Source organism: Cyanistes caeruleus, chromosome Z (assembly GCF_971803275.1).
Source record: "Cyanistes caeruleus chromosome Z, bCyaCae1.hap1.1, whole genome shotgun sequence".
Lineage (NCBI taxonomy): Eukaryota > Metazoa > Chordata > Aves > Passeriformes > Paridae > Cyanistes > Cyanistes caeruleus.
In genome coordinates, this window is record NC_141732.1 from 18,412,792 (window position 1) to 18,431,442 (window position 18,651).

The 18,651-nt window shown below is 36.7% G+C and overlaps 1 long non-coding RNA gene across 10 annotated transcripts in view; it reads right to left on the reverse strand.

The window, feature by feature from the left end:
* Positions 1-18,651, reverse strand: part of LOC147648186 (uncharacterized) — a 37,156-nt gene that overhangs the window by 9,760 nt on the left and 8,745 nt on the right. For 4 of the 10 annotated variants that reach the window (XR_015280455.1, XR_015280453.1, XR_015280456.1 and 1 more), the window contains one exon: positions 12,822-18,137. The exons of 2 other annotated variants lie outside the window; for them this stretch is intronic. This is a non-coding gene — a long non-coding RNA (uncharacterized LOC147648186). Of the gene's footprint in view, positions 1-12,821; positions 18,138-18,651 lie in introns of those variants that run through there. 4 more of the 10 variants (XR_015280460.1, XR_015280459.1, XR_015280454.1 and 1 more) reach the window with 3 other exon arrangements.

Here is an 18,651-nt window from a genome sequence, read left to right on the forward strand (position 1 = left end):
CGGGTGCAAAATCCTGATGCTTACGTATCTGCTGCCCAAACTCAGCAACCCTTTGCTGGTTTTTTTTACCTAGTTAATTCCTGGGTGATTTTCTGTTCACTCTACCACACATCACAAACTTACTTTAACTTCCTCTCAAAGGCTGTGTCAAGCTTTCACCCATCCTCTCCTCTCTGTATCCATGGTGTTTGGTGTTTGGCTCTCAAGGCTGTCAATTGAATTTCTGAAGTGATTATCTCATTCTTACTGAACTTTTTCAACATGTTATGCAGAGACTTTTCTTGAGCCATCTGTTATAAGCATATTTGAAGTTCTTTCCAACACTGCCCCTTAGCCCAATCCTGCCACTTTATTATACCTTTAACAATATAACATGGAAAACCTTGAACAATATCAATTGCTGTAAAACACCTTAAAAAACATTTCACAGAGGTTCAGAAAGACTATTAAGCAGAAGTGTGAACGGATGTGGGGGAAGAGTAATTCAGCTAAATAAGATGTTTCAAATATTTTCTCTCTAATTTGCAGGTACAGACTAAATTGCACTTATAAAGCAGTTAGAAATTTATTTTTCCAAATAAAATTGGTTTTTAATTTACAATAAAACTTGGGAAAAAATAATTCTTGTAATTCCCACTTCCTTCTGGTTTAAACTTGTTTCAGCTGAGAAAGGTGGAAACACATAGGAAATTTTTCCAGTCCAACACAAGGAGCAGAAGAGGGTCTTCACCTGAGCTAATATCAATGACCCTGAAAAAACAGTAGATTTTTTTTTTCGATTTTCCGTCCATAATATGTTTTATATCTTTATGTTACTTCAGTAGCATAAGATTATGCTTTGTTTTCAATTGCTCCGAGACACTTGCATGCAAAAGAACAAGACAGGCATTTCAGCGAGGCACATACCAGATGCAGTGGCCATCAGCAGAGGTGTCACTGCTGCTGGCACAAGGATAATTAGCGTGGATGGCCTCTGCAAATAATAGCTTGTTAGTGACAGACCAAGAGCAAGTGCAAAGCTGGTGATGATGCACTCGGTGGGAACAGGAGCACTACACTGGTGTGCAAACCACTTGCTCTGCACACTGGTCCTTTGATCTCTAAGTGCTCCATTTGCTTCTTCTGCTCTTACAAATGGAAAGCCAGGGACATATGTAGAATCTAATTCTTCTAAGAGAGAGGAGATGCCTTAGGACATCACCACAGCACTATCAGTTCCCATAAAACACAAAAGCCTCAGCTTTGCCATTTTGGAAAAAAAAAATGGGAATACATACTCCCCTTATAACTGGTGACAATTGCATCTTACCTCTGTGCAGTGAAGCTGCCTGACTGCATAACCCTTCCCCTTCCACCAGCCATTTTTACTGCACAGCAAAGTGGTCACCAAGCTAGGGCAAGTACCATCCACTGCATCTGGAATGTGGAAAGCTGCCTCCATACTTTCATACAGAACTACTCAAATGAAAACTTTGACAGACTCTAACAAGGGAATCTTGCCTGAACTGAACTGAAGTTGCTTGAATATCAACTAAAACTTCCCCTGTCTGAAAATCTATTTACACAGGGTCTTTTGAAAATTTCTAGTACCAGCTTCCTCTCCTCATTAGCCAAGTGCTGCTGAAGTCACCTCTAGTGCACTTAGGATAGAGCTTCTATTTACTCTCAACTGTTTTCTTCTCTGCTCCTTTTCACTCAGACCCTTTTTTCTCTACCTTTTTAAATGTAGAGCCAGTGTCCTGCTTCAAACCTTTTGCAAAACACAAGAGTGATAGCTGTTAGGAGTCTTGCCTCTCTTGCAGGATAAATAAAGGATAAGCATGTGAAAACATGTTAGCACAGCAGGCAAGGGGATGTGTGATATGATTGCAGGTCTAAAATGAAATTAGTGGTGTGAAGGTTGGCTATGTGAAAAATCTTGTGGAGAAGCTGATTGAAAATGAAAATTAGTTGTCTTTTTTAGAACACATGTTATAGTCTGCTGTGTGATCCATAAAGCAGTTAAAAATATAATCAGAGTTGTTATACTCTCCAGAATTAAAAGAATATATTTCCAACAACAGGCAAGTGCCTTCAGCAGAGGATGCAAGTTAAACAGCAGGATGTGCACAGAAATGTGCCACTTAAACTGTCCATGCAAAGGGAGAGGAATTCTTAGCAAGAGGAGGTGTCTAATTCTTCAGTGTGCCTCTGTTTTGAATGCCATCTCCTGAGAAAGGCTTGAAGCAAACAATGTTGTAGCCTGAGATTCTGCCCTTCATGAAGGGGCAGTCCATTACATGCATAAGGACAGAAGCCACCATTGAAAGATCTCATAAACCAGTTCCTTTCTTCCAAAATCTCCCTCTCTCCATTGTCCCTGTCCCATAAGATGGTGACAATGTGTCTGGATTTAACCTGCTCAGTTATCAGGGTTAAAGGTACAGCCTGACGGCAGTTGCAAACAAGCTTTCTTTCAGAAAGGAGATAAAAATTGCAGTAGTCAACTTTTTATTAAAATCTTCATCAGAATTGCATGGGACACAAAGATGATTTTGGGACACAAAGATGATTTTGGGACACAATTATGTAAATTCGACTCTAAAGTTGAAATATTTTGGTAAAAGTCAGATCTGTTCCCAGGCCACAAAACAGGATTGATTACACTATAGTTTTCCAGGTGAATTAACACAATACAACATTGTGTTTTCTTATGTGGAAAAGTTGAAGTGAAATAATTTAAGAATTGTATCATTAAAGGAAATAAAAAGAAGCTTAATAACAAAAATTAAGTGTGTAAATGTATTTCTGCCACCCACTCAGAAAAGATTTTGTAGAAGCTGATCTAGTCTACGAGGCAAGCCCTGTCTTCTAATGGACTGCAATATCTTTCTACATCTTTCCAGCAGCTGAAAACAAAAATCAGCACTTAATCACCTGTTGCACATTTTCTTGTCACTTGCAAAGCCACAAAAATATAGGCTATAAAGTAATAAAAATTTGGGGTCCTCTTAGAGTCACCTTCCCAATAAGACAGTAAATTTTCTGCCCCAGTGCCCAAAAGCTCAGACTGGATCACACAAGGTGCCTGGGGCACAGCAACAGAGTCACAGGTCTTGAAAGAGAGTATTAAATTCCACCAAATAAATGCTCTATTTTAGCCACACTGGAAAATCTTAATTAATATTGGTTACAAGCTAAAGTTAGAGACCTGCCAGCACCTGACTTGACAGAGCAAGAAGCCAGGGTAGGTCTGATAATGAGAATTACTGGGGAGTTCTAAAACAAGCTGAAATATTTCTTGGGTTATTTGGTTTCTTATTCCAGTCCATGTTAATTTTCTCCATTTAAAACTTCAGCAAAGACTTAATGTATTTATTAACATTTAGATTAATTCTAGTGGGGTGAGCACATAAGATGTCATTTTTTGGAAGTTGCTTCCAGTTTCTTTCAGCACAAAACACCAGCTCTTGGCATATTTGCCCTTTGTGCAAAAGTAGGTTTGATGGTGCTGTCATACAACCGGAGAAGGCCTCAAAATCTACAGTACAAAAGTTTTTTTAGATATGTCAGTGTTTAGGAAAAAAAAAAACACGCACACAAAAAAATTCTAAAAATCTTTCATTTCTTATTTATTTCATTTCATGCCACATATGCAGCAAGACAGGGAAATATATCTCTCTGATTTTAAACTAAATCCCTTAGGATTTTAGGGATCCTAAGTTTTTGCATTTAACCTAGTTTTGTGTGAAGTCAGCATAATGATAAGACCAAATTTAAATTAAAAAAAAAGAAAAAAGAAGAAAAAGGAAAATCTGGAAGGAAGACCCATTTTAATCGAATTCTTCAGTTTCAGGCTGGAAGCCCTTCATTTTCTGTGAGCAGTTCCATTAGCCCCACTGCTATTCTCTGGAAGTGGCTGCACTTTCCCTCCAGCTGGCAAGGTGCAAAGGGCTCTGTAGAAGTGGTCTAGGAAGCAACCCGCACCCTCCCTGGAGACCAATTACTTTTGAAATGTGCCTGATCGTTTGCTGCTGCCCTCTCCCCCTCCCCAATCTGCCCCCACCTTCCCCCAATTGCTCATTGTACTGTTGTCATCGAGACACCTGATCAACCCTAATTCTTGCTTTTATTTGAATTAGGGTGCCACCAATCCTGGATCCATGTCAGGGCCCATGTAATGCCTTTGGGCAACACTGGGGATTAGATTAGCATTTTGGTGTTCTTCTAAAGCCACATGGTCAGCATTATAAGGATCCCATTAGAGATAAAGGGAGCACTTACACAAAGCCTATGAAATATAAGGGCCAGAGGAGGTTGATGTAATTGGCTGATATTAGAAACTGCTTTAATTGATGAAAGCATACTGTGGTTACTACCCCTTTTTTTTAGTTTAACATGCCTCTTAATTACATTCTCAGTTATTCGTTTACACTGAGCATGTCTTTCAGGACTGCCAAACTCTTCAGAGAAAATTAAGCAAGTATGTTGTAGTAGGTTGGCCAGCCTCACAATCCAAACCCTATTATTGGCTGATCCAAGTAGTCTAACCAGAGGGAAAAAAAAAAAAAAAAGATTGCCTAATCAAACAGTCCCAGACATGAGAGGATGAATAAATAATTTTCAAACTGGGGAGCATCAGACAGACAGCCTATGCTGAAGTATTTTTTAAAGTTACAGATATAAATATAGATATATATAGATACATATATATAAACATATATATATATATATATATATATATTTCCAGTGTCAGGAAAAGACATTTTCCAGCTGTTTTGTATGTGAGGCTGCCTCAGTTCAGAAGGGTGGATCTTGGCAGTAGTACATCCACCTTGCAGTACAATGATTACCTGAATTTCTGCTCTTGACCCATTCAGTCCACCTGAGATATATCAGTTTGCTAAGCCTTTTGTATACATAGACTATTATGTAATTGTTGGGCTTCCTTAATACGTGTGATAACTTGATGCCACAGTAATCTCTTATTGCCAGGGCACACTCCAAGCTTTACTTTTCTTACTTTTCCTGTCAACATTCATAGTCTCAGGAAAAGAAAAGTTTACACTTAGCAGAAAAAGTCAAAACTTTTTACAGAACCTTAAACATTAACAGACACATGATTGTTAGATTTAAATAAAGATCCTAATCTCTGCTTTATTTATTCAGGTGTCTGTCAATAGACCCTTTTTGATTAATTTAAATACAGTGGAAAATAATACACAAACTACAAATAAATAAAGGCTAACATTGAATCAGTGAAGAATTATCCATAAAATTAGTAAATATAAACTTACAGTGGAAACTACTGGTGTCATGAATTCTACTGCTGCTGCTCTTCTTTTGTAATTTTTCATATTATGTATGTTTCAAAGGCGTTCCAGTAGCTTTTCTTACTTTCTTTTAAGCAAACAGGCGCAAAGATATGTATTTCCACCATGTGTTTAATCATTTGAATAGGCAAAAAATAAAAATTCCTTCAACCATAAAACCACTGTGTTCATTACTATTAGTATGCAGGACTCAAGCTGCTGGCTTGAGAGCTTTTTAGGGCTTTCATAGTAGGCCACAGTTAAACATAGCAGAAATATTTTCCAATTTATTTATTCCAAAAATAATTTATTCCAAAAAAAAATTTTCCAATTATTGGAAATTATCAAAATACTGTATTCAGATTACTTTTATGTTACTACAGAAAAAAAAATCTAGGAAATAGGTAGGCCTATGTTAAGGCCTGCATGTTTTGCTGTATTAAAATTGTTTATGAAGAGGTATATGTAAGATGTAATTTCATATATCTGCAAAATAGCTCATAAAGAATTATGACTTGTGGTCATATCCATGGAACAGTATCTCTGCTTGGTATCCAATACACTCACCAACGTAGCACCACTGATAGTAACTGTAATTTCCTTCATTAATTTAATCACCAATTTGGATACTGAAGGAAGCAAAGACATCTCCCTTTAAAACAGCTTTCAAATCAAGCTTTGTCTTCATGGATAGGGCAGGAGCTGAAGGAAACAATAATTTCTAAGTGTTTTATAGATTCATCAAAGCAACAATGGTACTCCACAAAGGAGTGTACAAGATTTAGTAACTCTAACTGTGCTGCTCTTCTAGATAAACTGATAAATTCACCAGTTCATGAGCCTAATGCGCATCATAAGTTCCTTCTGGCTTTAAGAACTTTCATTTTGAATTCCCAATATCTGAATTAATTGCAGGTTTCTGCTTCCAATAAGATTACAATCCTTAAATTATACATGTCACTGCATCACTTAAACCATGTCACTTCCTGTTAAATTTCTTCCCACTGTAAGTTCGTGTAACAAAATGTGACATGATAGAAGTGTGTTGGTATAGTGCAGTACCTCAAAAATAAAAACAAAGCTTTAGGACATTAAACTCTACTGATCTTTTGAGTTATCTTTGGGTGATTAATATGTGTAGATAATAATTTAGAGGGAAAGATTTTAAGCAATAGCTGAGGGTAAAAGCTGTTGACCCTGAAATTGTCACAATTCTGCTATGAAGTGAAAACACCAAAAAAAATGTACACGTTAATAATGATAAGAATACCTGCTTGCCCACACAATACACAAAATACTAAATCAGAAGGGTCATGATACTTAAATAGAGAAACAGAGAAATACAGACATGAAAAGAACGCCAACAAGATTGCTTCCATCAGAGTTAAGCTGTAGAATAGACACTTGTCCTAAATAACTTTCTATCCCAGATAGTGTCTCCTTCAGGAACTTGTACAGAGCAAGAACCAATCATATACATTACCATGATGAAACTTATAAAGATGCTTTAATTGCAATTGGATGTCTGGAATGCAGAGAATTCTTGTCTTGACTGAAGCATGCAACTTCAATAGCAGAGTAAGACATGGGAGAAAATGTTGTGTAAAAGGCAATTCTCAATCATTTACGAACTGTGGTGTTATGAAAGGCTTAATTTCTACTGTGCCTAGTACAGGAAATAACTACTAATCACTTCAAACTTTATACTTAATTTTGGAAATATTGGAATTATGATACTAATTGGGCACGAATTTGTGCACGTTTTGCCTCTGCAGAATCCTTAGCTAAAAAGGTTTTCAACACTACACAGGATAAAACATGAAATCTACCATTCTAGCTACAGTAGTGCTTCTCTATTTAATATAGAAATGTAAGTGTCTTTAGTCATTAAAGAGAAAATTATCTGCCGTTATTCCACTCATCTACCCTATAGAGACAGTTTTCTTGGAAAACTGGTCCTCATTGAAAATTAATAATAGAGCTAAGCTGAGCTGAACTGAAGATTGTACTAGTCTTTGTCAGACCTTTCAACATAGAGGCACTATCAATCTACTCCTCATTATCTCTCCTGTACATCTCACCTCACCCCACAGCAGCTGACAGCATGAACAATGAATGCATTCCCATTTAGGCAATGAATATGGTTAGCTACCCATGCACAGACCCATCTCTAATGTCTTATCCAGCAACTAAAGCCTCTGCATTTAGCCAGGCGCTCAAATGAGCTATTACTACTTTTTTTCATTAAAATTACTCGGTTTTCTCTGTAAACTGATATTCAGCTGGTCCTCTTATTGTCTGTAGCCCTCAAAAAACTGCCAGTTTAATGTCTGCACTTAATACACCACAAAGTGGAGCCAGGTCAAATTCTTCCAGAATTCCATGCAGGAATACAGAGAACTATTAATGGTACAGATCCAGTCTGATAGGGGTATTTTGATAAACACAGTCACCACAGGGCTACGTCAATAACGATAACCTTTATTTTGACAAGCAAGAGGATCCTGGTTCTCTCATCCTAAGGGAAATGGGAATCTCATGGATTTTGGTTTAAATAAAAAAAAATATGCAGTCAAGAATCAGAAGTGCCTAGCGCGGAAAATTGAGAACCATGAAGAGACTAAAAACAGAAAACACCTAATCTGAAGATTAAAGAAGCCTTCAAACCAAAATGTCTTGAGTACCAGCTTGTGAAGTTTATGGACAAATGTGGAGCAAAGAAACTCATGATGCTGCACATTTTGGATGCATTCATCTTATTCATGCCTGACCATCTCTCCTGTTTGTTGAAGTAAATCTTCACAATGACATCTAAGCTAAACTCAACATGTATTTAATTTTGATCCTTGGATCCACATAAATCATAAGCAGTCCTTCCACAAATTGGGCATTAAAATTATTTGACAGAGCATATCCACATTTTCTCCCTAAGGATAATAATGTGGAGTCTCTAATTATCAGCAGACTGGGATTTAATCTGTACGATAAGTAGCTTTAGTACCACAACAAATCTCAAACCTGATTCTTAATTTTCCATTTACACCAGAAAACAGTTGGCTTATTATGTTTGCAGTTCCTGTGGTGTTTTGTCAGTTGAACACAAAGTCTCCTTCTCTGATGTTCAACAATACTAGTAGCTTTCAAATGAAAATATATGAGGTTTCAAATGTACCTGCTCTTTACACATGTATTGTTTGCATTCCATTTACAGGATATTAGATCCCTCCATTACTTATTTATCTCACAGTCTTTGACAGTGGACAGGTAATCATCAAGCATGCAGTTCAACAACACCCAAACATCCTGGCAGCAAAGCACAATTCTTGTTTGTATGGGTAATTGTCACCAAAAGAGCTGACTTCTCCAGAAAGGGCTGAAAGGAAAAGTAAAATAGCAAGGTGGTGGCAAAGGCCACAGGTGTGGGAGCCCTAGAAGCAAGCCAAAGAAAGAATCTAACAAAAGATGTTTTTGATGTAGCTACAGGGTAGTATTTGCAAGACTTCAACCACAGACATTGCCCTCTAATCAGGAGTTTATATTACAGAAAAGTAAAATATTTTGTTGAACCACTTTACAGGTATTTCTCTGTTTCTCTTTCTATTTACCAAGGGAAAATTTTAATGAGAATTTGATTCAAAATGTTTCACAGTTACATACAAAATGATAGATGTCTTATAAATAGATAAATCATGGAGGTAAAATAGACCTGGAAAAAATACTTGTGATTTGTTTAGTCATTTTGGAAACTGTCTGCATATCTTCAGCAAAACTGGACTTACTTTGTTAATCTTCTCACCCTTTGGTGAACCCATTTTTGAAGTTCCAGTATTAAAATCAGCTCAGAATCATGAAGGAGTTTTTTTTAACACTTGGATCTGATGTTGTTCTTAAAAATACTGTAGGCAGTCCACTATGTTCCAGAAAAACTAACTTACTGGAGAAGTTACCAGGTCTACTCACAGGAAAACTATGAAATAATATAGTAAATAATATAGCAGTGATGCACTTCTATGTATGCATTTTCATTTCAACAATCCTTGTAACCATTTCATTTATTAGATTTGGATGAGCTATGATTGTGTTTCTCTTTTACATGCCTAAATCTAAGCTTTCACATCAAGCTTACACTGTCCTTAGTTCCAGCCAGTTCAAATTTATGCCACTAAGTAGACGTTCAGAGATCTGCTCATATTAATGATTCCTGAGCTATAAATGCATGAGGCCTGTGTAAGAGTTCTGACTTTTAGAAAAAATCATGTTTGATAGTCAGATCCAAGCTTTGCATATAATGCCAGATTTTTTATCTATCTTTTTCTGACACATCTGGAAGAACAGACAGGTCTGGAGGAAGAGAAGTCTCTCTGAGACTATGTAAGTAGGTTGAAACTAGTGTCAACAAAAACAATTTGTCCATAATTAAAAAGTCAATGAATATATATATATATATATATATATGTGTGTGTGTGTGTGTGTGTGTGTGTGTGCATATTTATAGTACATCTGGATGTGACGGAATGCTTTCAGAGGATGCCAAACTTGCATTTGGAGGAAGCTCAGCAAGGACAATCAGCTGACTCTTCATTTTAGTGTATCAAGCTTAATGCAAGCAAAATATCAGTTATTTCATCAAAACCATTTAATGCTTACCTGCTGACAACTTCTTGGTCACCTCCAGTGAGCCCACATTTTACCGAAATAAGGCTGCCATACAGGCACATTGCTCTGACCATCTCCTCAAGGACAGTAGTTTGGTTATTTTTTCACTGTAGCTGTAGTTTTACTCTAAGTAAGGCTGTCCAGGCTGTGCAGTTTCTGCTTTAGCTCTTTCCTCAGTAGCTGAAGAACTGTTTTGTGCTGTCTGTACATAATACTTTGCAATTATGAGCCTTATGGTGCTCAAAAGCTCTGAAAGCTTTGAATGTTCTCCTCTGCATTAGCTGGACCACTGTATCTAAAGGAATTTTGGTTTTTATTTATTGTCAAATAAACAATACAAACAATACAAATACGATAAATACAATAAGCAATACAAAAACAAAGCAGAAAAATCCTGTGATGAAGTGTTTAATGTGTTATCTTAGCCTTAAATCTGTACCACATAATAACCTGCAGCCCAATGTGCTCAGTGGTTGCTGCACATATCTCAGTCCAGTTGCTGGGTAAGCAAGGGTCAGTTTGGAGATCCTCCATCAGAGCTAGAAGGCCCTCCCTCAAAAAAAGTCACAAAAAAATAAATTAATGGAGTTGCAGTTTCCAAGCTCGAGCTAGGCAAGAGTGAACTGAGAGCTGACAAATTTGTGAGCAATTGTGTTAAAGTAGCCAAATTTACCAACAGGATACATAAACAGGCCAAAAAGGATCAAGGACAGGATGGCATATGAAATTCTCTGTTAGGTTTCAGGGGGCTGAAAAACAGAGCAGCTATGACTCTTCTCTAGTAAAAAAATTGCAGTGTCCTCTTACTTTTGGTGGGAGTTTTTTGTTTGCTTGTCTGTTTTTTGGGGTTTTTTTAAGCTACAATATTTGTAGTGAGCAATCACATTTGGGCTTTATTCCTTTTGCAGCCATATAAGATTCCTGGGAGCTGAGAATAGCGTCCTGTATTTAACGATCATTAATGCACCAGAATAAATGCTGAGAAGTACAGTGATTTTTGGTTTATGCAGAACTTTGGAGCACTTCACTGACAAAAACAACAACAATGAGTGCTGTAGAAAGTGGGAAAAGTGTTGAAAATAGCACTTTCTATGTCTGAGTTGCCTACATCTGCTGTACATCATATCCTCAAACCCTTTCCCTAGCTGCTGGAGTTGGCAAGACAAGAATAATTTGGGGAATAAAAATCTGAAAAGGCAAGAAATAAGGCAAGGTCTGAATCTCTCCACTTCAAGGGAAACAATGCTCATCATATAATAAATCAACTTTACCAACAATATGCTTTCCAACTGAGAAAACACTATGCTTTCTCAAAACTAAACATTTTTTTGGTAAAATTCTGCTAGGTTAAATACATCTCTGTACCAAAGTACACCAGTACTTTGTATTCCTCACAGTATTTTCATTTAAAAGGGAGTTGCTGTGCAAAATAACGTCCTTGTCTGTCCCTTCCTCTTCACAAACCTCAAATCAAATTTAATAAAGCTAGTTTGATACAATGCCAGCCTACACTTGGTTTACCCTTGGTCGACTTTAATAGGGTCAAAAATATTTTCACTTTGGCAGTGTACGCATTAATCATTTTTCCAGAGGATTTAGAAAATTGGAAGAGACAAGGCCAAGCAAAATTTTAAATTAATTGGACCTACCCCAGCATTCAGGGGGTCACCTTGTGTCAGTTGTCCCACATTTTCCAGGTCACAAAGTTCCAGTGTATCCTAAGCTGTTATGAGGAGAGATCTGTGCTGTGGGCACACAAAGGTGAAAGAATTTCTCCCAGAAAGTGCGATTTTCCTAGAGGGAACCACAATGATTCCAGACTGTCACCATACACCAACCACTTAAATAATGCATACTCGACTGATGCCTGTATTTGGTGCATTTTCTAATCAGTAGTCAGGAAAATTTGCAAACATTCTGTCATTTACCATAAATCTGCTGCCTGCCTGCTACTACAGAGTAATTAATTTTAGTGCTACTCAGAATTCTTCATTTCAGCTGGGAAACCTACCTTCACAATCATTGCTGTTTTTACCCTCCCCTCTGTTTTGGTTGGTTGGTCAGTTGGTTGGGTTTTGGTTGGGTTTTGGCTGGGTTTTGGTTGGGTTTTTTGTGTGTTGTTGTTGTTGTTGTTGTTGTTGTTGTTTTGCTTGTTCCCTAACATTCTTGCTAGGGGTTTGAACACTATTTGAGCACTGTTCTAGCAAGGGAAAGACTGTTTGTGGCAATGGTAATATTCTATTGCAGTGTGGCACCAATAACTGCTTCAACATTTCTGATTGTTATCTGCAACAATGCCCTCTCAGTATCTGGCTGTCTGGCCAGATACAGACGTCAATGCTAAGAGAGGGAAGCAAAGGAAAAACTTTTCCACAGATGTAATCAATTAATAGGTTCTAAAAGTCCTTACTGTGTGGTAAGGACTGTGCATACCTTCTAGTTTACAGTTTTATTTTGAGGAAAAAAGTGTCAGAAACTAAGTGCTGAAAATAACTACAGGCGAGGAAATTATGTTAAATGGTTTATCATCTGTTAAACATTCTTAGTATTTAACCCATAGCATTAATAGGGGTTTTGGCACAAGAAAAAAAACATCTTGCAGATTTATTTGCAAACCTTGAAGTTATAAGGAGACTGGAAAGGAAATATCTCGAATTATTGTTTACAATTCTGCAGACACAAGGCATATTGCTTTCTAAAGAGGTTCACCCTCATTTGCAAGGTGGACCTGGAGCTGCAACAGCAAGTATTTAAACTGGTACAATCTGAGTCGTGGGCACTGTGACCAGAAAAACTGTGTAACTGTTGGGTTTTCAGGGAAATTATCCATTTCCATCAGAGCTTTGAAATAATCATACTATCCACCTTGCAGTCTAATATGACATGTAAATTTCTTTATTTCCATTCTATAATGGTCTTAAACAATAATGTTCAACAGGAAGAATAAATAATAAAAACCAAAGAAATTCACATTAAAGTAAAAAAACAGTGTAAATATGAGTCCCAAAGAGATTAGATACAGTTAAGTATTTCAGGACGTTTGTGGCTGTCTTCATCTAAACAATACTGATAGTTTTCTGTGGATGGTTCTGTCTCCAATTGTTCCCAAGTCTCTTTAGGATGGCCAAAAATGATGCTGGTACTTGTTTTGTAAGAGCTGTAACCATTTGCTATCAAGCTGACTTGTCAAATTACTCAGTTTTAATATTAATGAAACTGACTGCTGATGAGTGGCATAGAACCATCATTAAGCATTTAAAAGTAAAAAAGGAAAGGAGGAACTGAAATCTGATGAAGTTTGTTTCCTATAGGCACATATCAGAAAAGGAAAGATTATGGACATGTAGGGAGCAACAGCATACAAATACCTATTAGGACAATGTTAAAAAGAGGACTCTACATCTGAGGAGAGTGTTCCATAATAACACAGCATAAAATCACCACCTATTCTTTCTCACCAGTTTCATGCATGACTTAAATCACATATTTAGCCATGGAGACAAAAATAGTACTGAATTACTTTGTGCTTGCATTTAAATGTGTATCTAGTGCATCTGTGGTGTATCAGTGTGATGTCCAGATCTTTTTTCCCAACTGTCATACTGAAGCCTAAAATTGACATTACGGATTTTTAAGAAACATCCAAAAATATGCCCATCAACATCAACAGCCTACTTGATAGGATCTATGTGGGACACTTGAAAATAGAAATTGGCAGAAAGCTCTAATCATATCTATTTCATTGACTATTAAAACAACAGGCTGATGAAAACTGCCATGCAGCTGGGATCTTCTCTTTAATACTGCAGTATTTTTTTAACAAAACAGAAGCTTAAACTTTAAAAGGGCAGATCATGCCTATGAGAAATAATGCAGACGCTATGAAACTAAGCAAGGAACAAAACAACATGCAAGCCTGTTAATTAATCATTACAAAGTACTGAACTGCAGCATTAGATGAGCAGTGGTTTTGGTGTCATAAAATATTATGGGACTATGTCTCATGTAGAGATGAGGTACTGTGGTTTAAATGTCTACAGGTAGAATACATATAAATAAATATATCAATATATTTGTTCCCAAATGATGCTATTGGTGATGTATGACATTACTCATGTTACTTCCTTTATTTATGAAAATCACTTTTATTTATTTCAGGATATTTTTCTTAAGACCAGCACTTTGCTGCTCGTCATTATATTTTGACAGCAAACTGAATTCTTGTTCACAAGTATAGGATTTGTTTAGCTCCAGGCGTCTGTGTTTGGATTATGAGAATGCTGATTGGTTCACTGCCAGGGGCACAAAAAGGTCAAACTGTCCTTTTTTAAAGACTCTTTTTTCCCTTTCCCCCCACCCATTTTTTCTTTTTTTTTTTTTTTTTTTTTTTTCCTTGCCTGAGAGTTTGGCTCATTAATCAGAGTTAAAAGAAAGGGGAAAAGGCAGTGACTTGAAATCATTTGATTCTTTTTCAAGGGGTATCTTAAAAAGCAGAACTCAATGTTAGTGTTAGAGGTTGAGTAGATGTTTGTATGGATCATACTGACATAGTTCTGACAGGTGACCTGAAACCTTTCAAACTGACATCTGTCACAGAGACAGACAGAGGGTTTTTAGCCTCAGAGCCTGTTTTCATGACATTTCATTTTTCATCAGATTGTGAGAGAAGGGGGAAAAAAAGAAGATGAACTTGAAAAAATCTTGCCAGGGGTAGAAAATGAGATCAGGTTTTGTGCAGCTGTCTAACTCACCTTTAAAGGTTAGAGGTCCAGGCAAAGTGAAGAAAAAGGTCTCATTTTGATGTTATTAGCTAAAAGGACAGATTACTTCTTTAAGTCTATTTCTACAGTTGCATAGCCAGTATAGGACATTATAGAGGTGTAAGTAGTTTGGGTTAGCCATTGCAAGTCCTGATTTTCAGCATTTACTTGCTCTTTGCAATGAGCTGAAACTTAGGGAACAAGTTTAACTCCTATAAGTATTTAAGCTGAAAACTTGAAAACTCTATCATATGGAAAATATCACATGATAAAATATTAATCAATATTTAGCTTCTGCTTTCATTTTATTCAAATCATTGTTAGGAAACAGTGACTTCTATTTTGAACTAAAATGAATGAACTTACAGACATCTGCAACACAGGAACAATAAAGAGAGTATATTTTGAATTTAAACTTTACTGAATACACCCATGAGACAGATCAAAATAGTTAGAAATTTTCTTTCCTTTCATTTCCCAATGGTCACCATGGCCCTTCTCTGTTGGAAGAGGAAGCTCATCCCATCAGGAATCCTAGCATATTTCACACCTGCCATTGTAAGAAATCCAGGTTGAAATCACTGCCTTGACCAGCTTTCCTCCAGCACATCGGGATGGAAGAGATAACAAAGATCACCCTTTGGTATGTGCAAACACGTCTGGCATTAATTTTCAGCTATCTTTCATGAAGATATTTGTTCAGATTCATTAAACCCATCATAATCCTGAAATCCTGAAACATTCCTAGGCACTGAAAAAAGACAATAAAATGTCAGGCTACAAGTAAGCAGCCAATGATGGTCCTGTTCTACCAGAGATTTACTAGCTGGGCCACTGATGTGGAGCAGAAAACCTATATTACCTGCTTTATTTTGTTGTTGTAACTACCAGTAAAAATGAGCCAAATATTTTCCAGCACACCTCTGACAGTATGGTGGGGGCAGTGGCAGGAAGACTGAGGATTCAGGCTGTTGTCCCTACTTCTCTTGAAAAGAGAAGGAAGGAAAATGAAACTAACATTAATTGCACCTCAGCTGATCCAGAAAGACATCTTCAGTACGTTATTACTGACAGCCATTTACTTTTGCTGAAACCATGCAGGCTTCAGCAATGAAATCTTGCCCAAAACTGGTTAGGCTTTCACAACAGTCTTGAGATTTCAGGATTCATTTCTAAAAAATACTAATTTGTGTTTGAGAAGAAGGCTGAATGATGTTTTTCTTACACTTTCAATTCTACTGAATTTTAAGAAACTGTACAAACTAAAATTTTTCATTCATTGTTGCCATTTTTCATGAGTCAGGATTTAGAAGCAAGTACCAAAATCAGTATTTTCATGCATTATTAATTACAGAAGACACCGTTTTTTCACTTCTGAGGAAGTTGCTGGTGTCTCCATTGCTTTGACATGCCAAGAAATCTTGAGAATAGTTCAAGCCATAATCAAATATACAACATCAATGTAATCACAAATTGGACAAAGCATCCCAAGCCAAAAAACACTGGTTAGCATGTACCCTATCACCCTGAGAGTAATTCTTTTCTCTCCTAAACATTGCTTACCATACTTCCTTTGCTGCTGTTTATCATAATAATTAAACTACAAGCACCTATTTTAGAGTGCCAATGGTACTAAGAGTCACCAATTGAATAAATGTTCTCCTGGTACACCCCAACATTTAGCAATTTAGATTAAATAGCTTTGACAAATAACATAAAGGTACAAAATGTGATTTTTTTTTCCTTTGAAAAATAAATTGGTTGTGAATCTGAATTGGTCTTTCAAGGAACTCCTTTCTCCTTTTTTTAAAAAATAAGGTGGGTAACTGCTGTTATGTTAGCATAACATTCTTCATTTAAGACATATTCAACCCTAGACAAATAATATTATTATTAGTGTTCTGCCTCACACATCTTTGGACTTTGTCTATTCTGCTCTTTAAATGTCCAGCCTAGTCTGATCATATGGGGATTCACATAACCCTTTTTCTCCATTTCATGTTAAAGGTATTGATAGATATCGCAGGGATATAGCTAGTAAAATTCTTCCTTAGCCAACTCAATATTAGAGAACATTAGACTTTATTTTATTTGTATAAACTAAACAATAAATTCATTCAGACACTATACTAATCTATGTCTGCAGAAATAATAAGCCTGCGGAGGGAGGTATAGAAGAGATGCAGAAGAGCTGTATCTCCAGAGTGCCATGTTTGAGCTATCTATGTATTTTCACAGCTGTTTTATAAGTGCTGTAACTTCAAAATCATCCTTGAGGAGGTAATCCTTAGACAGGTAAGTCTGCTGCTACCAGGGACCTTGTGTCGAGCACAAGTTAATGGTATTGCAGAAAACCGTCAAGGACTTATAACCTCAACGAAATTCCTGTTAGTATCTGTGCAGGAGTACAGATCTGTAGGAAAATCTTCTCTCTTACACTTGCTGGACAAGAAGAATTCAGACACAGCTGTGTAGAAAAACGTGAAGTGCAAGAATTACAAGGCAGGAAAAATAGGCCATATAGAAAGACGGAAAAGATTGAAAAAAATCAGTGTTTTTGTGAAAAAGGCGTGCTTCTGGCTTTATGTTGGCTGTGACTGTGCAGTTTTGCATGTCTCAAGAGAAATCACTCTTGAGGTGAAGAAAAACATCAGTGGAAAAGGTAATGGAGTTTGGAGGTAAAAAGCTACAATTCTGAAAGTGTTGGTTATTTTTTTCCACGGGAGAGGAGGATATTCATCTTAGAAGTCCAAGCTGATTATACAGAGGCTTTGAGTAGCAGCAAAAGAGTTAAGCCCATCAAAAAGGAATGAACTAAATGCTAGGAGAATAAAGAAGGAGGCATGAGTAGTTTAGAAAATCACCAATGGTATTTCCAGTGCAAAAGAATCTCTGCCATTTTCAGCAAATGAAGTAGAAAAGGAGGCAAGGGTAAGGTACTTAGTGCAATATAATGTATTTGGATCATTATTAGTTGTTACTTTAGTTCAGAAATAAAATTTTAAAAAAAAAAAAAGTATTCAGACCAAAACTGGTGCTAGACATGAAATACACAAGAATACTGTAGTTATGCATGTTGCTTTCCATTCCTCTAGAGGGTATTGTACCCTTATGGTATTGACTTTGAAAGGGCCTGGATTGTTTCAGCTTCCTACTGAGGTTAGTTTAAAAATCTGAGTATTCAACTACTCTGGAAAAGCAAATGCTTTTACCGAAGATGAAGAGCCATTTTCTTCAACATCATAAAGCATTCAAATCATGGTCTCACATGCAACATTCAGGAAATTTCTCCTCCCACCTTTTTCCTGTATTTTCCCCGTATGAAACTGTGGTGAAGGAAATCTGCCCTTGTCATGGTTTGGTGATTCTTTATGTGGTAACAGGAATTCAGAAGCATCTAAACATCTTTATGTGGTAACTGGAATCAGAACTGTCAAGGATAAGATAGTTAAGATAGACGTTAACATTCACTTAACATCTATGTCCACCCATAGACTTCAATATTTATAAGCCAGATAGATAGGAAAAAGAGATATACAAGACATACTCTTCATGGTAAGAGAAGCAAGCAAGGTTAAGCTTTGTATCACTAGATTTTTCATGTAAGTTGCACACTGATGGCAAACATGAGAACTGGAGATGAGTAATGAGCCCCCATTTCTCATCTTTCTGAGGAAACATCATCTGTCTGATGGGCTTTAAAAGCCTTTGCCTCTTCTTGCACATAACAACTTTACATTTTCTTTTTGGTGCATAGCACATTAGAGGAAACCTTTTAGAGAAGATTTGTATAGTTAATTGCAAAAGTATGTCCATTTCAAAACTTCTGATTTCATGGTTTAATAAGGAACTTGAAAGTTCAGTCTTACAGATAATTTTTGTCAATATTCACCGGAGAGTCTTGTATTTCTGGATATCAAGGCCCTCAGAGAAAGACTGAATAC